This window comes from Bos indicus x Bos taurus, chromosome 11 (genome assembly GCF_003369695.1).
Source record: "Bos indicus x Bos taurus breed Angus x Brahman F1 hybrid chromosome 11, Bos_hybrid_MaternalHap_v2.0, whole genome shotgun sequence".
Lineage (NCBI taxonomy): Eukaryota > Metazoa > Chordata > Mammalia > Artiodactyla > Bovidae > Bos > Bos indicus x Bos taurus.
This window is the reverse complement of record NC_040086.1, coordinates 62,571,641-62,597,882: the sequence shown is the minus strand read 5'-3', so window position 1 is coordinate 62,597,882 and position 26,242 is coordinate 62,571,641. Positions and strand designations below refer to the sequence as shown.

The following is a 26,242-nucleotide window of genomic DNA, read 5'->3' as shown; positions in this document are numbered from 1 at the left end:
AGAAACTGTAGCCTTTTTTTTTTTTAAGACAAAGCCATATTGCTCATAGGGAAAGGTGTTTAAAACACATTTTTAAGTGAAAAAGCCTTACTGAAGAGGCATCCTCTCTTGATTCTCCTATCTATCATATCCTTTCTTTCTCCTCCTCTAGTGGATCTGCTTCTTCTGCTTGCCTCATAAATGTCCATGTTCCTCAGGCTTTGGCTTCCTTATATTCTTATCCCTGAGAGATCTCTTCCCCATTTTGTTTGATAGTATATGCCCACAATGCCCAAACCTCTATCTGTGGCTGCCCAATCTCTGTATACCCAACTACCTTTCTGAATCTCTCTACATGGATTTCCCACATAGATCTCATATTCTCCAATTTCCAAACTGAAGTTAACCTCTACTCAAAGAACAGAAACCACTTGTTCTTATACAATATTCTGAATTCTAAATCCAGAAATCTGAGTTATTTCTGTCTGTTCCCTCTGCCATCTTCTTCCATCTTCCTCCCTCAAATTAAATCAACCACAAACTAACTCCTTAACATTTCTTACTGTATTTAACATCACACAACCAGTATCGGATTTCAAGGCCTCATTATTTTTGGCCAAGATTCCTGTAGTCACTTGAAATTCCTTACCTTACCCAGTATGGCTAAGATACTCCTTCTTTCCTCCAGCCAGACAAAACTACCTTCTGGTTCCTCTACTGGCTCCACATTACGTCTAAGTTGTCCTATATGCCACTTCTACCAATTTACTATTCTTATAGTTACACAGAACTCATTTGCTAAGCTTCCAAAAGCCTATTCAGGCACAATGTTTTTCTGTGAAGTGGTATCAGCAATATTTATCAAGTTATTATGTGATAGGAACTGGGCAAGGTACTTATTCATACACTATCCAACTTAATTTCAACCATCCATTTTTAGAAGAAGGAATAGGCTCAGAGAGGTCAAGAAAATCTGCTCAAGGTCCTATAAAGAGTTATGTTCGGAAAACAGGGCTCTAACGTTAAAAAAAATCAGTGTTCTTTTCATTACGTCAGGTTGCTTGTCTGAAATAATTCTTATATCTATTTCATTTAACAAAGTGAATCAAATTTATTTCCATTTTTTTTTCTCTAGTAGGCAATAAACCAATGCTTCTCAAGCTTAACTTTTAATAAAGTATCTTTTAACAGAATATGGCCTGAATATCTGCATTAAAAAAAAGTTTCAAAAGTAATTCTGATGGCAAGTGAAGGTTAAGAACCACTGTGTTAAGTTTCCAGAGAATATAAATATTACTGGAGTTTATTACTCTTGGGGATACCATAAACGTCTCTAAACTCCACTGTTGAACTCAGTAATATAGGTAAATCAATGAAATAGTACTTTTTCTTAAAAAACATTTTCCCTTACTTACAAATGATTTGATTACACAAATATTTCTTAAAGTTCTGTCAGTATACATACATGAGAAAATCACTATTAAATTTAACTCTCTTAAGATTTCAAAAACAAGAAGTTTAGGATAAATCTTCAACACTTTTCTTAAGAATTAAAATCAAAAATTTTCCTTTAACGATCAAACTTAAATTACTATACTAATCCTTGAAACAGTTATAATTATGTATATAATTTAAATCTTATAGAATTCTTGGAAAAAACCCCACATTTTTTAAAATTAATCACGATTTCACTTGCAGTTGAACACTAAGAAATAAATATGTGAATAGCAGTGACAGAAACTTTTCTTCACTTCCAGAAACCAAGGTCACTGGTAATCTGATTAAAATCTGTTTTTTTTATTCAGGTGTAACACTTGCACTGTGCTTCAAGTAAACTTCTGAAACCTAATGGGACAGAAAGCTGTCATCTACTGGCTCATTATGATACAGAGGAATAAGTCCTAAATACGGAAAGAAGTAAGAAGACATGGTGATTTAAGTACAAGTAAAAAGTAATGAATAATCAAACATTCTGTTTTGGCTTCAGCTAAGAGAAAATTTGAATTTGGTACTATATATATATATATGTATATATATATGTATCTTATATAGTTTTTTTTTAAGGAACAAAGGTGCTACTAAAAGTATCCAGTGTAAAAAGTTAGGGAGCTCCCTGGTGGCCTAGTGGTTAGGATTTCATGCATTCACTTCCACTGCCCAGGTTCCACCCTAGTCAGGGAACTGAGATTCTGCAAGCTGCGCAGCACAGCCAAAAAAAAAGAGAAAGAGTTAAATTATTTCTTAATAATAGGCTCATTATTGTTTAAAAATAGCTACTAAAAACAAAAGCCTTAAGAAAATTAATCATTGCTTCAGATTTTGAGTGCTGCTGTAGCAGAAGTGTTTATCTGCAAATACTCCATGTTAATGTTTCTGCATGCATACAATAAACAATCACTGATGCTGAAGCTCCAATACTTTGGCCACCTGATGCCAAAAGCTGGCTCTTTGGAAAAGACCCTGATGCCGGGAAAGATGGAGGGCAAGAGGAGAAAGGGGCAGCAGAGGATGAGATGGTTAGAGAAAATCATTGACTCAATAGACATGAGTTCAAGCAAACTCGGAAACAGTGAAGGACAGGGAAGCCTGGCATGCTACAGTCCCTGGGGTCTCAGAGAATTGGACACAACTTAGCAACTGAACAACAACATGTAACATGATAAACTGCAGCAAAACAAAAAATACTACAACACACAAGCAATGATCAAGAAGACAACAACAACAAAATGCCCACTTGGGAGGTTGGGTGAGGCAGAAATGTTATTCAATGCATCCATTTAAAAAACTGTGGTCGCACTAAGATCTAAGATCTTAATGTAGGATTAAAGATCCTACTCCTAGAAGTTTTGTTTTGAAAAGTATCGTTTAAAGAAAGCATTTAAAGAATAAGAACATATGACTCAGGATGACTTCTATTATCTAAACACAGACTTGTTAATAAAATTGAAGTAGCAAAGTAGGGTTTTTACATTTATTATTAAGTTTATTGTTAAGTATTTTACCTTTCTTTTTTTTTTCCCCCTTCTGCTCACTTATCTCTGAGATTGTGATGAACAGGGGAGCCTGGCTTGCTGCAGTCCACAGGGTTGCAAAGAGTCTTGGACACAACTTAGCAACAACAACAAAAAGGCAAAAGGCAAAGCACTCGCTCAGTCGTGTCTGACTCTTTGCGACCCCATGGACTGTAGCCTACCAGGCTCCTCCATCCATGGGATCCTCCAGGCAAGAGTACTGGAGTGGGTTGCCATTTCCTTCTCCAGGGGATCTTACCAACCCAGGGATCGAACTCGGGTCTCCCGCATTGCAGGCAGACGCTTTACCGTCTGAGCTCCCAGGGAAGCTCTGGCAGCTTCCTACCAGAAGCAACAACAACACATCTATCTTTTTTTCTAACTGCTGAGCACTGTTTATAAAACCAAATCGTGTACCATCACATCATAAACAAATGGGGGTAGTTTGCCTTTTCCTTTCCAATTCTCACCTCTCTTGTTTTTCCTCATTGACTGTCATGGCTACTGCCTCCCATATGAGATCTAATAATAGTGGTGAGAGTCGGCATCTAATATTTCCCTTTAATTAAGACACTGGTTTTTGGTCTGAGGTAAATATGCTTGATCATATTACAGAATTTTCTAATAATTCTTAAAGTTGTTTTGTTTTAAAAAATCAGAAAATGGCTTTTTAAAAATATCTTTTCAGTACTTAGGGAGATAACTACACAATTTTTCCTCAGATCTACTAACGTAGCAAAAACACCAATACATATTCATAAATATTCTCAGCCTGTTTGCTATTAGGGAAGCCCAGTTTGTTTTCTATTGCAGGAAAAAGGTATGTTTCCAAATAATCAAATAAGAAAGGTGTTAGATTATCTATTCAAATAAACATAAGTCAAAAAGAAATATTTAACTTATTTGATATGGTATGGACCCAACAGAAACAGAAGATATTAAGAAGAGGTGACAAGAATACACAGAACTATACAGAAAAGATCTTCACGACCCAGATAATCACGATGCTATGATCACTCACCTAGAGCCAGACATCCTGGAACTTGAAGTCAAGTGGGCCTTAGAAAGCATCACTACGAACAAAGCTAGTGGAAGTGATAGAATTCCAGTTGAACTATTTCAAATCCTAAAAGACGATGCTGTGAAAGTGCTGCAGAAAATATGCCAGCACATCTGGAAAACTCAGCAGTGGCCACAGGACTGGAAAAGGTCAGTTTTCATTCCAATCCCAAAGAAAGGCAATGCCAAAGAATGCTCAAACTACCGCACAATTGCACTCATCTCACAGGCTAGCAAAGTAATGCTCAAAATTCTCCAAGCCAGGCTTCAGCAATATGTGAACCGTGAACTTCCAGATGTTCAAGCTGGTTTTAGGAAAGGCAGAGGAACCAGAGATCAAATTGCCAACATTCGTTGGATCATGGAAAAAGCAAGAGAGTTCCAGAAAAACATCTACTTCTGCTTTATTGACTATGCCAAAGCCTTTGACTGTGAAGGCTTTGACTGTAAAGTCTTTGACTGTGAATCACAACAAACTGTGGAAAACTCTGAAAGAGATGGGAATACCAGACCACCTGATCTGCCTCTTGAGAAAACTGTATGTAGGTCAAGAAGCAAGAGTTAGAACTGGACATGGAACAACAGACTGGTTTCAAATAGGGAAAGGAGTCCATCAAGGCTGTATATTGTCACAGTGCTTATTTAACTTATATGCAGAGTACATCATGAGAAAAGCTGGGCTGGATGAAGCACAAGCTGGAATCAAGATTGTCAGGAGAAGTATCAATAACCTCAGATATGCAGATGACAAACACCCTTATGGCAGAAAGTGAAGAGGAACTAAAAAGCCTCTTGATGAAAGTGAAAGAGAAGAGTAAAAAGCCGGCTTAAAGCTCAACATTCTAATAGTAGAAACAGTGTCAGACTTGATTTTTTGGGGCTCCAAAATCACTGCAGATGGTGACTGCAGCCATGAAATTAAAAGATGCTTGCTCCTTGGAAAAAAAGTTATGACCAACCTAGACAGCATATTAAAAAGCAGAGACATTACTTTGCCAACAAAGGTCCACCTAGTCAAGGCTATGGTTGTGAAAGTTGGACTATAAAGAAAGTTGTGTGCCGAAGACTTGATGCTTTTGAACTGTGGTGTTGGAGAAGACTCTTGAGAGTCCCTTGGACAGCAAGGAGATCCAACCAGTCCATCCTAAAGGAAATCAGTCCTGCATATTCATTGGAAGGACTGATGCTGAAGTTGAAACTCCAATAGTTTGGCCACCTTATGCGAACAGCTGACTCATTTGAAAAGACCCTGATGCTGGGAAAGTTTGAAGGCAGAGGAGGGGACAACAGAGGATGAGACGGTTGGATGGCATCACCGACTCAATGGACACGAGTCTGAGTAAACTCCGGGAGTTGGTGATGGACAGAGGCCTGGAGTGCTGCAGTCCATGGGGTCGCAAAGAGTTGGACACGACTGAGTGACTGAACTGAACTTATTTGATCCAACTTACTCCTTACTTTCACATTTATGAGTAGGCTATAAAACAAATATTTTCTTGTAAGTACTGAACATACTCAAATTAGTAGCAGAAGTTCCTCCAGGTTTCATCCACCATCTATTCTTACTCAACTCTCCCTCAATCAATCTCATCCACCTAAGCCTTAATTAGTACATTCCAGGATTCCTGAGTTTCCCCTGCAGCCCAGCCCTCAAACCTGAACTCTAGTCCAGACAAATCACTTCTTCTCAGTCCTCTCCATTTGAGCTCCTCAAAGACCTGGAACTCAATAAGAAGAGAACCCAAGTTTTTCTTTCTCAAACTCGGTCCTCATTCACAGCTCCTTCACCCCAAGCAGATGGCCCCACCACCCACCCAGTTCTAAGTCAGAAAATCCAGAGTCTTTCTTGACAAAGCTCCCCTCCCTTTGCTATCTCTAAGGAACAGTTTTTATCTCATGAATCCCTCAATTATGGTATACCTGTGAATGAAGTTGCTCAGTTGTGTCCGACTCTTTGCGACCCCATAGACTGTAGCCTACCAGGTTCCACCATCCATGGGATTTTCCAGGCAAGAATACTGGAGTCGGTTATACCTCTTTCCAATTCCCCTGACTCCATTCTGATGTAAGCTGTCATTATCTAATTTCCCCCATTAGTACTTAATCATGCCCAACCCAAGTAATCTTTTATTTATTTATTTCTTTGATTCCCGCCCCCACCCCAGGCTGTGGTATGCAGGATTAGGGATGGCATCCCTGATTAGAGATGCTAAGAACTGACTTATTGGAAAAGACTCTGATGCTGGGAAAGATTGAGGGTAGGAGGAGAAGGGGACCACAGAGGATGAGATGGTTTGATGGCATCACCGATTCGATGGACACGAGTCTGAGCAAGCTCCAGGAGTTGGTGAAGGACAGGGAAGCCTGGTGTGCTGCAGTCCATGGGGCTGCAAAGAGTCGGACATGACTGAGCGAATGAACTGACTGAACTGATCAGGAATCAAACCCAGGTCCCCTGCAGTGGAAGCCTTGAGTCTTAACAACTGGACCTCCACGGAGGTCCCCCAGGTAACCTTTTAAAAAGTTAACCTAATCACATTAATCCCCTGCTTCCGATAAAGACTTTTAAAAGGTCTTTAATACAGTTTACGGAGAAGGCGATGGCACCCCACTCCAGTACTCTTGCCTGGAGAATCCTATGGACAGAGGAGCCTGGTAGGCTGCAGTCCATGGGGTTGCTAAGAGTCGGACACAACTGAGCGACTTCACTTTCACTTTTCACTTTCATGCACTGGAGAAGAAAATGGCAACCCACTCCAGTGTTCTTGCCTGGAGAATCCCAGGGACAGTGGAGCCTGGTGGGCTGCCATCCATGGGGTCACACAGAGTCGGACACGACTGAAGTGACTTAGCAGCAGTTAATACAGTTTAAGCCATTCCTAACAGAAGCAGAAGATATTAAGAAGAGGTGGCAAGAATACACAGAAGAACTGTACAAAAAAGATCTTCACGACCCAGATAATCACGATGGTGTGATCACTCACCTAGAGCCAGACATCCTGGAATGTGAAGTCAAGCGGGCCTTAGAAAGCATCACTAGGAACAAAGCTAGTGGAGGTGATGCAATTCCAGTTGAGCTATTTCAAATCCTAAAAGATGATGCTCAATATACCAGCAAATTTGGAAAACTCAGCAGTGGCCACAGGACTGGAAAAGGTCAGTTTTCATTCCAATCCCAAAGAAAGGCAATGCCAAAGAATGCTCAAACTACCGCACAATTGCACTCATCTCACAGGCTAGCAAAGTAATGCTCAAAATTCTCCAAGCCAGGCTTCAGCAATATGTGAACTGTGAACTTCCAGATGTTCAAGCTGGTTTTAGGAAAGGCAGAGGAACCAGAGATCAAATTTGAAAATCCAACATCTGCTGGATCATCAAAAAAGCAAAAGAGTTCCAGAAAAATATCTATTTCTGCATTATTGACTATGCCAAAGCCTTTGACTGTGTGGATCACAATAAACTGTGGAGAATTCTGGAAGAGATGGGAATACCAGGCCACCTAACCTGCCTCTTGAGAAACCTATATGCAGGTCAGTAAGCAACAGTTAGAACTGGACATGGAACAACAGACTGATTCCAAATAGGAAAAGGAGTACGTCAAGGCTGTATATTGTCACCCTGCTTATTTCACTTCCATGCAGAGTACATCATGAGAAATGCTGGGCTGGAAGAAGCACAAGCTGGAATCAAGATTGCTGGGAGAAATACCAATAACTTCAGATATGCAGATGACACCACCCTTATGGCAGAAAGTGAAGAGGAACTCAAAAGCCTCTTGATGAAAGTGAAAGAGGAGAGTGAAAAAGTTGGCTTAAAGCTCCACATTCAGAAAACAAAGATCATGGCATCTGGTCCCATCACTTCATGGGAAATAGATGGGGAAACAGTGAAAAAAGTGTCAGACTTGATTTTTTTGGGCTCCAAAATCACTGCAGATGGTGACTGCAGCCATAAAATTAAAAGACGCTTACTTCTTGGAAGCAAAGTTATGACCAACCTAGATAGCATATTCAAAAGCAGAGACATTACTTTGCCAACAAAGGTCTGTCTAGTCAAGGCTATGGTTTTTCCAGTGGTCATGTATGGATGTGAAAGTTGGACACGACTGAGCGACTGAACTGAACTGAACTGAACTGAAGCTATTCCAGGCTGAGATCTCTCCAGTCACAGAATCCCTCTCCCTTCCCCCGAGATTTTCAATGTTATAAACTATGCTTTCAAACAGTGGTGCTGGAAAGACTTGAGTGTCCTTTGAACAACAAGGAGATCCAACCAGTCCATCCTAAAGGAAATCAATCCTGAATATTCAGTGGAGGTCTGATGCTGAAGCTTCAATACTTTGGCTTACTCACTGGAAAAGATCCTGATGCTGGGAAAGATTGAGGGCAGAGGAGAAAGGGGTGACAGAGGATGAGATGGTTGGATGGCATCACCGACTGACTCAATGGACATGAGTTTGAGCAAACTCCTGGAGATAGTGAAGGACAGGGAAGCCTGGCGTGCTGCAGTCCACAGGGTCACTAAGAGTTGGATACGACTCAGCAACTGAACAACAATAACAAGGCCTTCTTTCAATTTTTGAAAGTCAGACAATAACATTCTTTTGTGCCAAGGGCTTTTGCATCTGCTGTCTATTGCACAAAACATGCCCACAAATGCTTAAATTCTTAAAAGAGTAACCAATTCCTCAAGTAAGTGTCCTGACACCCTCCCCCAACTCCTACTACACATATTTCTTTCAGAACATAAGAAGTGCAATAAGTTATAGTTTGTAAAAAGAAACATAATTTCAAAAATCACTGTGCAAACTGAGTATACTGGGGAAAACACATAGATAGGCTTAAATGTGGAAGGTAATTTTAAGAAACCTATTAAATACTTTCTAAAACAATGAAGTTACCTTGTATTTCCCTTCCATAGATAAAAATGTCATGCTCTAGAGCAGCACTATCCAACAGAAATACAATAAAGCCACATATACAATTTAAAATATTCCACAGTTGATTAAAAAAGAAACAGGTGAAATCTAATATATTTTAATTAACCCAAATATCCAAATATTATTTTAGCACATAATAATGTATGGATGTGAGAGTTGGACTGTGAAGAAAGCTGAGCGCAGAAGAATTGATGCTTTTGAAGTGTGGTGTTGGAGAAGACTCTTGAGAGTCTCTTGGACTGCAAGAAGATCCAACCAGTCCATTCTGAAGGAGATCAGCCCTGGGATTTCTTTGGAAGGACTGATGCTGAAGCTGAAACTCCAGTACTTTGGCCACCTCATGTGAAGAGTTGACTCACTGGAAAAGACCCTGATGCTGGGAGGGATTGGGGACAGGAGGAGAAGGGGACGACAGAGGATGAGATGGCTGGATGGCATCACTGACTCGATGGACATGAGTTTGAGTGAACTCTGGGAGCTGTTGATGGACAGGGAGGCCTGGCGTGCTGTGCTTCATGGGGTCACAAGGAGTCAGACACAACTGAGTGACTGAACTGAACTGAATGTAAATCTATATTTTACATTAGTTTTTGAAATCTGGTGTGCACTTTACACTTAATAAAACACATCTTTACTTTGGACTAACTTTATTTCAAGTGCCACATGTGGCTATTGGTTTCTCCTCTGCTCAACATAGTCCTAGAAGATAATATTCTATTTCTTATAACTAAAGTGAAAGCGAAAGTTGCTCAGTTGTATCTGACTCTTTGCGACCCCATGGGCTATAAAGTCCATGGAATTCTCCAGGCCAGAATACTGGAGTGGGTAGCTTTTCCCTTCTCCAGGGGATCTTCCCAACCCAGGGATCGAACTCAGGTCTCCTGCTTTGCAGGCGGATTCTTTACCAGCTGAGCCACAAGTGAAGCCCAAGAAAACTGGAGTGGGTGCTGTGTGCTTAGTCGCTTAGTTTTAGTCGTGTCCGACTCTTGCCACCCCATAGACTGTAGCCTGCCAGGCTCCTCTATTCATTTTGCCTTCTCCAGGCAAAAATACTGGAGTGGGTAGCCTATCCCTTCTCCAGGTGATCTTCCTGACCTAGGAATCGAACCAGGGTCTCCCGCATTGCAGGTGGACTCTTTACCAACTGAGCTATCAGGGAAGCCCAAATAGCATGCTAACAGAATCAGAGTTATTTTTAAAAGAGCATGAAATTAAAGTTAACCTCTATCAACAAGGATATGCCTCACATTTAAATCCTTCAAAAAATTTTAAATTATGCAAACATTCTATGCTGCTGAAAAGCCTAAATTCAAAATAAAAATTCAGGTAAACAATTTAAAAACTGCATATTTATTGACCATTTGAGCAGACTGCGGGAAGAGCAGTGCTCTAAACCACTGCTGGTAGGAGTGACTTTATCACAACCTCTTGGAAAGCCATTGACTTTCCCTTTGATTTAACAACTCCACTTCTAAGACTTAGTCATATGGGAATAACCAGAGACAAAGATTTACCTACAAACTGTTCACTGAGATACAATATGACTCATACATACACATAGTGTGTGTGACACTCATATGTCCATAGGGAAAAAAATAAAACCAAGTGTAAAACACCGAAATGCTTACAGTTCTTTTTTTGTGGTGTGATGACTAGTAATTATTTTTACTATAATTCATTTAAATATATATAATGAGCGCTACTCTGTCCCAGGTGGATGCTGTTTTGGGCAAGTCAGCTATAAAGGAACATTTTTGGGTCAAAGGGGGGAGAATTTGAATATGGCCTTGAATATTAAATTTTTTGAAGTGGTACAGGAGTCTAACTGAATAAAACTAAACAACCTACAAAACAGTCTGTATGATAAGATTGCATTCTGGTAAGAAGTATACATATATATGTATGGAATAATAGGCAATAAACTGTTAACAGTGGGATTTCTGGGTAATGTGAATGTAAATTATTTTATTATTTTCTACAATGCTTTTATATGCTTCTATAATAAGACTTTAGAAAATTAAACTATATATACACCTTATTGAGCATCTACTACATACAATACCGCTAGGTTCTATAAGGGGTAGAATTGAGTAAATGGAGTCACAGGCTTAAAGAAACTTTAATTAGGAGGAGCATATAAGAAAACAGTACAAGTAATTAATGAAAGGCAGAATGTAAACATCAAATAAAGTAAAATGTGGTTATGAGTCTAAGAAAAAAGACCTCACTTGATTGGGAACAGTAGTGGATGAAAATGAGGAAAAACTTCATCAAAGAGAATTTGAAATAAGGATTTTAACTGACAGAGGAAATGGCAGGCACAAAAGATAAAGCATGGAGCAACTGTCAGAGCAGGAAGTCACATTATAGACTTTGGCTGAAATGCAGGATATATGAAGGGAGCAGGAAGTGTACTGGGAAAGCAGGCTGTGAGGGCCTTGACTTCTCAGAAGGGATCAAGTACCTCTAAGATTTTTGAGTTTAGCAATGGGCAAATTTGCTGAGGTTCCAATTCAAGAAACTGTCCTACCACTTCTCGTCATCTTGGTTCCATCTTGCTACCATCTTGGTTCAAGCCACTACTATCATCTATTCATTTTTAATTTCTGCAATAGTATACAGGTGTACTACATATAGAGCCGACATCTGTATTCCTTATGAAATGATCATAATGATGATGTTTAGCTGTACCACTCAACAATTTCTAATGAAATCTTCTGGCGGCCACTCTGGTACTCCTATAATCTACTTTCTCTACAGCAGCCCGACAGATCCTTTTAAAAGATAGATTGTCACGTCGCTACTCAAAACCCTGCAATAGATTCCCATCTCACACAGCAGAAAACCAAAGTCATGAGAGTTTCCACAAAGCCCTAGATAGAGCACTGTCCTCTCACCCTCTAAATCACTGAGTCCCATACACAAACACAAACGTTCATGTGCACACACACATATACAAAAATGCCAAGACACTGAAGCTCTATGACGGCTACTATTTTTGTTTAAATTTGATAATTTCAGTGTTTCCAGCACTTAGAACAAGGCCTGACATATAGTGAGTGCTCATAGGTATTTGCTATATGAATGGAAGGAACAGAATACCATGATATCAGTAGATATTTAGTTGGAAAGGTTTGTGGCATGCTATAAATATTTATATAAATAGAACACGCACTGAATTTATTCTAATTACAACTTAATTTTCCTCTGGGAACTACTCACCAAAATAGTGCTTGTAAATTAAGTTCTAAGCATACAGACAACCTTTAATTTATTAGCAATTTATCTTCACAAGGTTTATTTAAGTTAGTTATTTGGAACAGGAGTGGTGGTGAATGAAAAATAACAGGATGGAGCCTTAAATTTCCTATTTTTCCTCTTTTTTCACTTTTCCCAAACTCCTTACTTCCCTGCGTCCCTCTTCTCCTCCATATAGTTTCAGATCTTTCCCTTTCCCAGGGAATAGGTCTAATCCAGACCCCTAAGCCCTACCCTAGGCTGAGGTCAGAAATAGAAACTGGAAGTGTGATACAGGGCTGTTGAGATGGCTGGCAGCTGGTAAAGGAGAGCCTAAGCAAGAGAAGTAACTGCAGAGGAAGCTCAGGAGGCCAACAATTCTTCATTCAAATATTTTCAAACTAAAACTTTTTATATTTTAAAAGGAAATCAACACAAAATAACACTAACTCCTTCCTGTCCTCTTTTTAAATACACACTGTTGAAAGACAGAGTAATACTTTGTTTTTAAAGGAAAAACCTGAACTTTGTATTTTACTATGATTTCAAGGGTACAACCAAGTTTAGAAAAATACATAGGATGAAAGATCAAGTACACACCACCTGGCTGTGTTAAATCTTAATCTTTACCAAATCTGCCTCAGATTTAAAAGTTACCGTTGAAAAGCCATGGGCTATTCCTAGATCCTTTATTCCTCTCCAGTTCTCCAGAGGTAACTTTTACTTTGATTTGGAGTTTATCATTGCAATGCAAGTTTTCATACTTCTGTCACATATTATTTGTTGTTGTCATTTAGTCATTAAAAGTCGTGTTTGACTTTTTGCAACCCCGTAGACTGCAGCATGTCAGGCTCCCCTGTCCTTCACCATCTCCCGGAGTTTCCTCAAATTCATGTCCATTGAGTTGGTGATGCTATATGATTCCTATAAAATATACTGTATTGGCATGCTTTAAAAACTATATAAATATGGGAGAATGGCATTGAAACATGTGAAATGTCATGTATGAAACGAGATGCCAGTCCAGGTTCAATGCACGATGCTGGATGCTTGGGACTGGTGCACTGGGACGACCCAGAGGGATGGTATGGGGAGGGAGGAGGGAGGAGGGAGGAGGGTTCAGGACGGATTTTCTTTTAAAAATTAAAAAAATAAAAAAATAAAAAAAAAATAAAACCAGCTTGAACATCAAAAAAAATAAAAATAAAAAAATAAAAACTATATAAATATGATAAATAGACCTATTAAATCCCACCTCTGTCATCACTTGCTTGACCTCAGCCAGGTTACTTAACATCTATGTGCCTAAGTTTCCTTTCTGAAAAGTGGGGATAATACCATCTCCTAGTTTACAGGGCTGTTGTATTAAGTGAGTTAAATGAATGTATATAAATCACTAAGAAAAGAATCTTGCTGGGAGTTCCCTGGCAAACCAGTAATTAAGACTCCCTACTTTCACTGCCAAGGGCATGGGTTCAATCCTTGGTGGGGGAACTAAGATCCAGCAAGCTGCAAGGGCTAAAAATAAATATCTTGCTCATAGGAAGTAATGTGTATTTGTTTAGTAACATCATATAAAGTTGAAAAGGAATCTGTGACTGTGTGTGTTATGTATATGTGTGCATATACACTGATTGAGAAAAGATTAATTATCAAAATGATATGTATATATAATCCATGCTGCTGCTGCTGCTGCTAAGTCACTTCAGTCGTGTCCGACTCTGTGCGACCCCAGAGACGGCAGCCCACCAGGCTCCCCCGTCCCTGGGATTCTCCAGGCAAGAGTACTGGAGTGGGGTGCCGTTGCCTTCTCCGATATAATCCATATAACACCATATATTTTCAAAATTGTGTAAAAACTAGAAATACTTATGAATTTCAGGCTGGGAATACTTAAGAATTTCAGGCTAGCCTACTTAAAGAGGAATTGAAAGTACTAAGCACAGAGAGAAAAGGGTATTTTTTAACTCACAAATTCTAGATAAAATTAAACAAGAATATAAACATTTGATTTAAATAATGTGATCGTTTAAAAATACCTAAAAATTTAATGTCCTCCTTTTATGAGTTTTTGGGGGTAGGTAGGGAGAGAAGGGGTAATCTCTCAATGAGATGCTAATCAAAGATTTATTAGACTGTTAAGGGAGGCACTTTAGAATTTCACACAAAATAAAACATTATTTGATAAATTTCACTATTTCTCTGAACCAGTTTTTCTCTAAGTAGGAAGAAATTAAATTTTAAAATGATCTATTTTAAAATAGGATTCACCTAGATTACAAGATTTTCATAGGCAACTGGATTCTGTAAAATTTATCAATGCAATTGTGGATGTATTTTCTTTGAGTACAAGATTACTTTTATAATAGTCTCTAGGTCAAAAGATCAGAAAATATCAAAACTTAAATGTCCTACATACTATGTGAATTCTAGTGAATTTCTTTCAAGCACTTTAAAAAGATTTATCTATGTTTTTAATAGATATCTATAAAAAGATATCTGTCTTGAAGATTAATATATCTAAAGATACATAAATGGAAGAATTCGATCTAATGAGCACTTAATAAAGGTTAACATTTACTGGTCTAGATGTTATACACAGGATCTGTTTTTTAATCCATGTGAGATATCTTCATGAACAAAATTTTGAAGACTACTATAAATTCTTTAAATATTTCTGCAAAGAATTAAAAATGACTACTACAAAGGCCAATACTGACGAAGTCGGCAAAGCACATAAAATGTAGAGTGTGTAGATTCTGTCAACACAACAGCGTTCAAACAGCTGTTTCCCTTAGAGTTTTGGCATATACTCACGTCTAAAAGGTTAACGGAAAGCAATAGTTAAATGCAACCTCAATGATTAAACTATCTCCGCCTCCCATTCTACCAAAAAGACTAAAACGTAGCTGGTGAAAGGGAAGATTAAAGTTCAAGAGTTTACTTCTCCTAAAGCGAGAACTTTGAAACGGAACTACCGATTTTGTTTCATTTGCCCCCCAGTAAAATATTTCCAAGTCTGGGTTAGTCCTTCCCTTGGCCCCAACGGAAGATTCAGTGGGAAATCAACGTGAACTAACCAGCAAAAGTAAAACCTAAACATTCTCAGTACTTTCCCACTGGGGAAAGGATCCTATCACCATTTACCTTATACTATGTCCCCTGCCCAAGCAAGATGTTAGCACCTGCCAAACTGGGCGCTTCAAGAATAATGGTCCAACTTTTCGCACGCAGTCTGGGAAGGGGACTCAGGCGATTTCTTAGGCAGTGCAAGAAGGGAGTAGAAAAGGTCCTCTCAGGAAGGGATGAATGAGCTTTGGTGCCGTCTCCTCTGCCTGCTGGAGGATTCAAAAGCTGTTTGCTTCAGAGACCCTAGGAAGCAGCACAATCTGGTCGCCGCTGGCCTGGGGCCTGGGCGAAGCAGGCAGTGTTTACACCTGTCACGAGGGAGGGGGAGGGAGAAAGAGGAAGCCGGAGCAAAGCCCCAAACTTCTCAACAAGCTCCGGGAGGGAGCGGCCAGTGCGGAGCCGAGGGCAGGTGGAAGCGGAGGGGCAAGGGGAGCCAGCGGCGGCCAGGGACGTGGGAAAAGCTCTCACTTCGTCGGCCGGTGCCCGGGAGGGCAAGGAGGGGCCGTGCGCCTCAGGCGCCGCGGCCGCCGGCGTCCCCACACCCGCTGTAGAAGAGGACAGAGCCGGGAGCCCGCAGGCCCGCAGAGCCGGCAATGTCCCCGCAGCCCCCGGCTCCGCAGCGGGCAGGTGTCCCCGGCCCAGGCGAGGATCCGGCGGGTGGGCCTGGCCAAGTCCCCTAACCTCTTTCCCCCGCGCGGCTGGGAAAGCTGGTGAAGCTTACCTGGTTCGTCCGGGGCGGCCGCGATGGGCATGGCTCAGGGGCCCGGGGAGGAACTGGCTCCCCGGGGAAGGACCGGCTATTCGGACGCGGCGCTGGTGAGAGCGGAAGGCAGGCTGTTCACAGCCCTGTCAGCGAAGCAGCGCCATGGACGCCCACCCGGAGTTTCAGTGCTGCCGCGAGACCCCCATCCCATTACCCTCCGCCCTCTTCCGCCGCCGCCGCCGTCGCCGCCACCGCCTCCACCTCCTCCTCCGCGGAGACCCCCCGCCCACTCCACACACTCTCCCATCATGCAGCGGGGGAACCGCTGCCGCTGAAACGTCACTTCCGGGCGCAGGTGGCTAGGTCGGGGCCCGGCGCTTGGTGGGTGCAGAAGGGGTGGGGGGGCGGCGGAGGACACACAGAGGGAATCAGTGTCACAGAATGCTTACCCCTGCGCAGGCGCCATCGTGCAGAGCGCCGGCAGCCATTTTGGGTGCGGGCAAGCTGCCCTTTCCTGACTTCCTAGCGAGTCATCGAGCTGTGGGGTGGGGGGAAAGACGTCCTCCTGCACTCCGCCGTTCCTGAGACAGCGCTCCGAGCAAGGGGCAGGTGCTCCTCAGCCCAGTAAGATTAACGTTCAGCTCGGGACCGTCTTAACTCTCTTGTTCTCCAAGTAAAATTTGCAAAGGTTTTGAGGTACGGAACTGTATCTTCACCAGAAACCTACTGGAGAGCACTTATTAGCTTGCCCTTTTCGCCACGAAAACCGACTTTTTCGTTCACAGTCTAAGTCCCTTCCTCTTTTTTAATTTACGCTGACAGAAGAGGAAGTTGATATATAAGAAGAGTTAAATCAAATTTAAAATGGGAAGCAAGAGGGAAAGCACCCGCCGAACTGAAAACCGTCTTTGAGACCAACAATAACAAAAATTTTGGGGATTCTGCTAACAGATTGACACGGTGGTCGTTTATTCATATATGCTGCGTAAGACTATTCGATTAAAGTAAAGAAATAAAATTAACTTGCGCTTTTCTATAACAGCGGTCATAACTTTTCTATCGTCAGTCTTGATCGTTTGCGTTTTTATAACCTTTCCCCTTCCTTTGTAATGAATATCTGTTAGAACACCAGCCACTGTAAAAACCAGACTGCAAGACTGCGGGGATTATTATCGTCTGGGATGATGAGCCTGGGATCCTATCCGGCAATCGTGAGCGCTACCGGCTGCTCCTTCTTACTTTCGCCAAACCTGAACGGGCAATTTGAATAATTTAAAATAGTTTCAAAACAGCAAAGCTCAGCAGCTACGCAAAGAAACAAGGATGGAAAACACCTTCCTCAGCCACAGAGAAGTGTCCACCCTTTTGAGTGGAGGAATTACACAAATCAGGGGGAAGATAAGGACAAAAGCAGTTCATCACGGTTTATCCCGCCTCTGCAATGTTCTAGACGACTTAACTTGGAGCGCTAAAATAGACCCTCATTTGTCTCTTTACAACTCAATGGCTGTAAGATATACGGAGACTGCATCACTTTAAATTGGAGTATCAATTGTTTTGCAATGGTGGTGCTGGATTTTTGTTATTGCTCAGTCACTAAAGCAAGAAAAATCTATACAGCTTGTCAAATTTATCCCTATTGTATTTCGCCCCCTGCTGGTATGGGAGCTTGTTGTTCGTGCTCAATCTCTCAGCAGAGTCCGACTCTTTGCAACCCCATGTACTATATAGCCCACCCGACTCCTCTGTCCATGGGATTTGCCAGGCAAGAATACTGGAGCAGGTTAACATTTGCTTCTCCAGGGGATCCTCCCTATCTAGGGATTGAACCAGTGTCTCTTGCATTGGCAGGCGGGTTCTTTACCACTGAGCCGCCAGGGAAACCATGTGTGTATATGTATATGTATGTGTATATGTATATGTATATCACTATAAATGTTTATTGACTGGGAAGGAAAGAAACAAAACTATTTGCATTTGTATGTATGTGTTCAGAGACTGGAAATGAATTGATTTTAGATGTATTCATAGCTGTTGCAATTTACTAGTTCAACTAAACAGAAATAGCAGAAGAAGAACATATGACAAAAAGCAGACCCATCATCAAGAAAATGTTTAAAACGAAATAATAAATTTAAACATCAAAACTTTAAAAAGAAAACTCTGCTTTCAAAAAAATCTTACTTATTTCATACATAAAGTATTACAGAATGATTTTTGTGAGGTAACTGCAGAAGCCAGTTCTATTCACTTAAGGACAACAATAGAGAAGTCAGTGTCCAACATTGTGTAGAGCTGTTGAGTCCCTGTTTGGCCAGCTGACTTGAGAGCAATCAACCAACTTGTAATTAGTAATGTTACACATAATTTTGGAGGCAGCATTCCAATGCTTATGAAATTGTATTACAAAAGAAAATACCTCTGAATATTTTTAAGATGAATGGAGGAGGAAGAATTATTAAAAACCATTGCATTTGGATCCAGTGATCGTTTTTATTTACTTTTTAAAAGTTAAGGCCATAATTACTTAAGATTTTGCATCAAGAAACATTGAATGACTAGTTACCATTTGTTGTAGTTCTAATTTTTTCTCTTGTGCTCTTTACAAAATTGTCATCATCGTGTAAACCAATTTTGTATCCCTTTTCTCAATATTATGTTGTAAGTATTTCATCCTGTTTCTTAACATTTTATAAAACTTTGATTTTAATTGCCTACATAGTATTAAATGGAGTGGACATACCATGAGTTACCCATTATCCTGTTTGTGGAGATTTTCCACTATTACAAATGATACTGTGTTGCTCTTGTGCTTGTGGCTTTGTCCAGTTTTAGGAATTTTTTTCTCAATATGAAAACAATTAAGCCAAAAGGCTCAATGTTTTATTGGCACTTCATCATCTCATATTATTTACCAAAAGACTATGTTGATTTACAACACCACCAGTAATACAGGAGTATGCCAATTTTACTACTTTCTCACCAGCAGTGAATAATAATTAATAATAATTAAAAGAGAAAAAAGATTGAATTTTACTTTGTAGACTAACAGTTGAAAGAAATTTAACTCATATTATATTGTGTGAGAAACCAAGAAACAAGCAAGCACAAAACCCCACCAATGTGATGTATTGCAAAAGCAATAGGTAGACCTGAGTCTACCAACAGGCTCTTTTGTCACTTTGATTTTGTGTGATTTTGTGTCTTCTTATATGTCAAATACGGAGAAGGCAATGGCACTCCACTCCAGCATTCTTGCCTGGAAAATCCCATGGACGGAGGAGCCTGGTAGGCTGCAGTCCATGGGGTCTCTAGGAGTCGGACACGACTGAGCGACTTCACTTTCACTTTTCACTTTCATGCATTGGAGAAGGAAATGGCAACCCACTCCAGTGTTCTTGCCTGGAGAGTCCCAGGGACGGGGGAGCCTGGTGGGCTGCTGTTTATGGGGTCGCACAGAGTCGGACACAGCTGAAGCGACTTAGCAGCAGCAAGACATAACTATTTAGCACATTTATCCCTTTGAGAATATGGTCAAAGCTTTGGTTCTTTATGCAAAAAATGCTCATTCCACGAATGCTCGAATTTCTTAGATCTTGTAAATCTCAATCATAGAAGAGATTCTATGAACTCAGTTTAAGAAACCCTGTACAAGATGATCTCCAAGGTCCTTTCCATACCTAAACAGTTCCTATGATTTTATTTTATAATCCAGTGAATGCTGTCTAAAAAAATTTTTAGTAGATAAACAAATTGTGATATATTCATAAGTGGATTACCATTAGAACTATGAGTATGATTAGATTATGAAAACAAAAGTGAATGAAGTTCAACTGAGTATAATATATGAATTTTACAATATATGTGACTTAAACCAATACCTTTTTATTTACAGATGTACTGTTTTCCTACTTTACATATTTTAAATTGGAATATAATTGCATTACGGGCTTCCCAGGTGGCACTAGTGGTAAAGAATCCACCTGCAATGCAGGAGACATAAGAGACGTTGGTTCGATCCCTGGATTAGAAAGAGTCCCTGGAAGAGGCATGGAAACCCCTTCCGGTATCCTTGCCTGGAGAATTCCATGGACAGAGGAGCCAGCCAGGCTACAAAGTGGCAGTCATGACTGAAGCAACTACTCATGCATCCATAACTGGTTTACAGTGCTGTGTTAGTTTCTTCTGTACAACAAAGTGAATTTCCCTGTGCTATAAAAAGTAAGCTTCCTGTGCTATAAGCTCAGGTTTTTGCTAGCTAGCTATTCTACACATGGTAATGTGTATCTGTCAATCCTAATATCCAAATTTGTCCCACCTTCCTCTTCCCTACCCTGTGTCACAAATTGTGATATATTCATAAGTGGATTACCATTAGAACTATGAGTATGATTAGATTATGAAAACAAAAGTGAATGAAGTTCAAGCTGAGTATAATATATGAATTTTACAATACATGTGACTTAAACCAATACCTTATTATTTACAGATGTAGTGTTTTTCTGCTTTACATATTTTAAATTGGAATATAGTTGCATTACGGGCTTCCCAGGTGGCACTAGTGGCACTAGTGGTAAAGAATCACATCCGTTCTCTACGTCTGCATCTCTATTTCTGCCCTGCAAATAGGTTCACATGTACCATTTTTCTGGATTTCACATATATATGTTATTATATGACACAATATTTTTTTTCTCTTTCTGACTTACTTTTCTTTCTGACTTACTCTGTATGACAGACTCTAGGTCCATCTCTACAAATGACCCAATATACATTTTCATAATAAAATATAAAAATATGGACTGGGATGATATACACAACATTCATTAGGGGCTAGGATGGAATGGCTCAGATGGTAAAGAAACTGCCTGTAATACAGGGACCTGGCTTTGATACCTGGGTCGGGAAGATCCCCTGGAGAAGGGAATGGCAACTCACTCCAGTATTCTTGCCTGGAGAATCCCATGGACAGAAAAGCCTGGCGGGCTACAGTCCATGGGGGTCCCAAAGAGTCAGACACAACTGAACAACTAACACTTTCCCTTTTTTTCACATAGAGCAGGTCAGAAATCACTAAAGAGGATTTTATATGTTATTTCAAAGTTTTATATCAAAAAATTTTGAAGCAAATGTGAAAAACCATGTACATTTTTGTTTCCAGTTTTATTGAGATATAATTACAAAAAATTATATGGATTTAAGGTGTGCAACCTGATGTTTTAATCAAACTATTTACATTAAATTCCAGGTAGGGATTACATGAGTGTTTGTTACATAATTCTCTGACATATTCTACATTCATTTTTTCATGGTTAAAAATAACTCTTCCAGAACCAGTTAGTTTAAAACCATGAATTGTGAGCAGTATCCTAGAGATAATTCCTAAGGTACTATGCTAATGCTAATATCTTAAATTTGTGCAACTTTTCAAAGTGCTTTTAAATATATTAGCTCTTCTGACTCTCACATAGACACCCTTAGAGCCAATTAATCTCATTTTATAGAACATGTGATCACAGATTTAAGGATTTTACAAAATTTAAAAAGTTAGGGCTGGATTTAGGACTAGAATCGTGATTTCCTGATTCACAATTCTTTCCCCTGAAACTCTCTGGCTTTTTCACTTTATAGAAGACTACTTCCTCAGTTTCCTCATAGTAAAGACATTTTCATCATTTGAAGCCTTGTCCCCATTTTCCTCATGTTTGAGTTGCTTTCAAATGGAGTTTTTCTTCTCACAAAAAGTGTTGGTTAATAAACGGAACATGACTTCATTATAATCTAAAATATTGTGTTTATAGAATTTGGGCCATTGAAAACTTTCCTGAAAAAGTTTCAGGAATTTGAGAGATCATCTAGTCCAAAAGTAGTCTCATTCCTACCTACCCTTCCAGTTTTATAGGTTAGATCAATAATGTCCTAAGAGATAAATGACAGCAATGTCCTCAGTCATCCCACTAATTTGTAGAGAACTAGGTATTAGAAACTAAAAGCCAGATTCCTAATCCAGTAACCTCCATTTATTCTCCACATTATTTCTTGTTTGTTATTATCTTCTCTTTTATCAAAATACATGAGAAACCAAAAGTATTTGGGACCCTCATGAACTTGTTTTCTATATACTTAGCTGGCTGTGGTCATAATATGCACTGAAGATAAATATTCATGTTAGATATAAATTGCATTAATCATGTGGAATAAAAGCATAAAAAGAAACTTGTTTCATAGTGGGAATACAACTAAATTTTTTTGTTGCTGGTTTGATGAGGATTTTGTCATTTTATACTTTGTAAAGATGTGATGAGCATCAGAGATATTGTTTCTTATTCCCGCTGGTCCTTCTTGAACTTGCTTATCAAGTTTATTGCAAAAATAATGGGAATTATAATTTAATGCTGTGGTACTTTCTGGACTACTGGATAACTAGACCATTCTGGAAAAATACTCACTATGTCTGGGCAATATAGACCTTTCCAAGGATGAAGTTTTGAAAGATAGGCTCCTGGGAGTAGGAATTCACATTAATATATCACATTTAAATTAAGGACTCCAAAGACATTTCCAGGGTGTAGGGGATAATGCCTAAACTTAACTTAGTTGACTTTATTAACATACTGATATAACCATCATAAGGGGCTTCCAAGGTGGCGCTAGTGGTAAAGAACCCTCCTGCCAATGCAGGAGACACAGGAGATGCAGGTTTGATCCCTAGATTGGGAAGATCCCCTGGAAAAGAGAATGGCAACCCACTTCAGTATTCTTGCCTGGAGAATCTCATGGACAGAGGAGCCTGGTGGGCTACAGTCCATGGGGTCTCACAGAGTCAGACACAACTGAAGTGACTTAGCACACACACACACATAACTATCATAGAAGAGAGAGGCTAATCAAATAAGCTACTTAAGAATGACTAGATCTACATTATCCAATATGGTAGCCACTAGCCACATGTGTGTATTCTGTATTGAGATGTGCTGTTCTATGATATACACACAGGATTTTGAAGACCTAGTACAAAAAATAATGTAAATGATCTCATCAGTGAAGATATTGATTATATATGGAAATAATATGTTAGATACCTTTGATTAAACAAAATCTTTTGAAATTAATTTCACCTATTTCTTTTTACTTTTCTAAAAGTGTAGCTACTGGAATTTTTTACATTACATATGTAGTTCAAATTATATTTCCATTAGATAATGCTGAACTAAAGTATTACCTTTGTGAAAAGTTCATGTGTATCTTTAACTTTGTGTGGTAGTAGGATCCAGGGAAATATGACAGAGATAATTTCATGTGGCTTATACTTGCATGAGGGCAGAGATTTCTGTTTTATTCACTTCTGTATTTCCAACTTCAAGAACATCGATGACAATATATACTTGTTGAACAAATGACATTCTCTTAAATCAGTGGAATGTTTCCAGAAAAAAAAATTGAAAAATACTTGTTACTAGCTTTCTTTTTTGAACCTTTGCTGTTTACCACATTCTTCAGTGATTTTATAGTTACCCTATCCTTGATTATTTTTGTAATTTGTCTTTCAAAATCAATTAACAATTTACTGAACACCTTTATGCACTCAGCATTGGCGGAGGGACTGTCAAGAAACAGGCCTTGGTTCTTGACCATAAACAAAAGAATTTACAGTCCAGTTAGGAAGACAAAACCAATATACTTGAAACAAGTGCCACTTGAAAACTGACTCTCTAAAACGGAGAACAATAAAACTCTGAGGACTGCAAAGGACTGACGAAAGTAACCGGAAGTGAGAGAAGAGAACGATCTGCTAGAGTAGTTGGAAAATGCTTCATTTCAGGTATGTACTTGCCTCAGTGTATCCCATAGGTTCTATTGGGGGCTGGGTACTTCTCCAGACTCCTTTGGACTCAGTGCATCAAGCCCTGGCCTGCCTTCTTTGCTACGGTATCTGCTGAATTGCTTTCAACTCCACTGTTTCCATGGAGGTGCAATCTGTCCAGGTACTGTTCTCATGCTGCAACTCCTGAATTATCTCAGGCTTCTTTGGAGCCAGGATCTTATACATTACTTAAAGAACTTAAGGATAATCTTCTCATTATTTCTCAGGGCCCCACCACGTTTCCCTTCCATGTTTTTAACATGTTCCATGTTCTCCCAACCCTCAAGCCAGGTCTCTGCGACCCTCTTGGCTGTCCCTTCCTCATGTCTTTGGTCAGGCCAAGTAGCAGCAGCCCCATGAAGACCACCAATGGAAACTTCCCTGTGCCCTTGAACAGCCAAATTACTGACGCTGAGCTGGAAGCTACTCCCTGCCCTGAGCTAAAAAAGCTCCTTCAAGACTGTCCCTCATACTCCTCACCTGCTTTGAAGTTCAGTGCCAGCAACTGGGCTAGATGCTGGTGTTCAGGCAGCAGCTCCCTGCTGCCAGAGAAAGAGGCAGCTGGGCATATGGACAGACGATTAGATTTATAATTTTATTTATTTATTTACTCATTTTTGGCTGTGCTGGGTCTTCACTGCTGTGAGGGCTTTTCTCTAGTTGCGGTGAGCGGGGACTACTTCCGAGTTTTGGTGCATGAGCTTCTCACTGCAGTGGCCTCTCCTGTTGTGGAGTACGGGCTCTAGGCCACTTGGGCCTCAGTAGCTGTGGCTCACGGGCTTAGTTTCCTCACAGCCTGTGGGATCCTCCTGGATCAGGGATAGAACCCATGCCTCCTGCATTGCCAGGTGGATTCTTTACCACTGAACCACCAGGGAAGACCAAGAATTAGATTTAAAGTGGGATAGACCCTGGACAGAACCTTAGCCACATCATAGAACCTTGCTGAGAACTTTTCTCAGCTGTAAAATTCGAGACAGTACCCCTGCCTCACAGAGCTGCTGCTAATTGAGATGCACTAATGTATGTAAGACCTGGGTTCGATCCCTGGGTTGGGAAGATCCCCTGGAGAAGGAAATGACAACCCACTCCAGTACTCTTGCCTGGAGAACCCCATGGATGGAGGAGCCTGGTAGGACTACGGTCCACAGGGTTGCAAAGAGTCAGACACGACTGAGCAACTTCACTTTCACTTTCACTTTCAATGTATGTAAGAGGTTTCAGTAGAGAGCCTGGTGTTAGTCCCTCAGTGGAAAACCCTATGGCTACTTAACTGACCCTTCCTTTGGACAAGTGATTCAAAACCAGGGGCAATTTTACCACTCTGCCTCTGCCTAGGCCATTTAGCAATGTCTAGAGAAACTTTTCATTGTCACAGCTAGGGTTGGGGTGCAGTTGGCACCTAGTGGGTAGAGGCCAGGGATGTCATGAAACATTCTGCCATGCAGAGGATGGCCTCCACAATAAAGAATTATTCAGCCCCAACTGTCAGTAGTGGCTAGGTTGAGAAATCCTGCTCTAGACCACCCTGAGGGTGCCAGTTGTTACTGTATTGCCTTGGCTAATTCTGTCCACTAGGGCCGCTAATCCTGGGTCCTTAAGTATTTGTTACTGCACCTACAAACTTGAGAGCACTCCAGGAGCCACACTTCTTCACCAGCTTTCCAGGGGATTTCCTAATGCCATTTTTGGGCTTCTACTGGTGTGTTAGAGCTGACAGTGACAATAATTCCTGTGTTTGGCCTCTGGGCCCACATAAGTACACCAGACCCTAAATTCTCACAACTCCATAGCTCCCGAGAAGTAAATGTTGATGTACTGCTTTCCTTGTTAGAAAATCAGGCTAGTCTTCTCCCAGGACAGGGCGAGAAAGACTTGTTCAGGGGCTGTGCTGAGATCTTCCTCTCTTCTGAGCTAGAGAGGAGGATCTATCTTCAGACTCCAGCCAGCATCTTTGCCCTCCTTCATTAATACTGTCAAGATGAGTCTCTCTTGGACCTTTCCTGGTGGTCCAGCAGTTAAGATTTTGCCTTCCAATGCAGGGGGTGTGGGTTTGATCCCTGACTGGGGAGCTAAGATCCCTATATCTCTTGGCCAAAAAAACCAAAACATAAAACAGAAGCAATATTGTTACAAATTCGATAAAGACTTAAAAAAGATGAGGGTCTCTTGTCTCAGGTGAGCAAGTCAGCCCTAAGCTTAGTGCTTAAAAGCCGACAACACCCCAGTCATGGGCTAGTTACCACTTCTCTCCACACCTTTAGTCTTGCTATGACCCTGGCTTAGACTGTTTTGCCTCATAAACCTGATGTGTATTATTT

The 26,242-nt window shown here is 40.4% G+C and overlaps 1 protein-coding gene across 3 annotated transcripts in view; it reads right to left on the bottom strand.

The window, feature by feature from the left end:
- The window catches only part of AFTPH (aftiphilin), a 74,370-nt gene extending 58,003 nt beyond the window's left edge, over positions 1 to 16,367 (bottom strand). Inside the window, exon 1 of one of the 3 annotated variants that reach the window (XR_003513396.1) lies at positions 16,076 to 16,348. The gene's annotated coding sequence lies outside the window, so the exon portion shown is untranslated. Of the gene's footprint in view, positions 1 to 16,075 lie in introns of all 3 variants that reach the window. The other 2 variants (XM_027555632.1, XM_027555631.1) reach the window with 2 other exon arrangements.
- Positions 16,368 to 26,242: the final 9,875 nt, after the last annotated feature.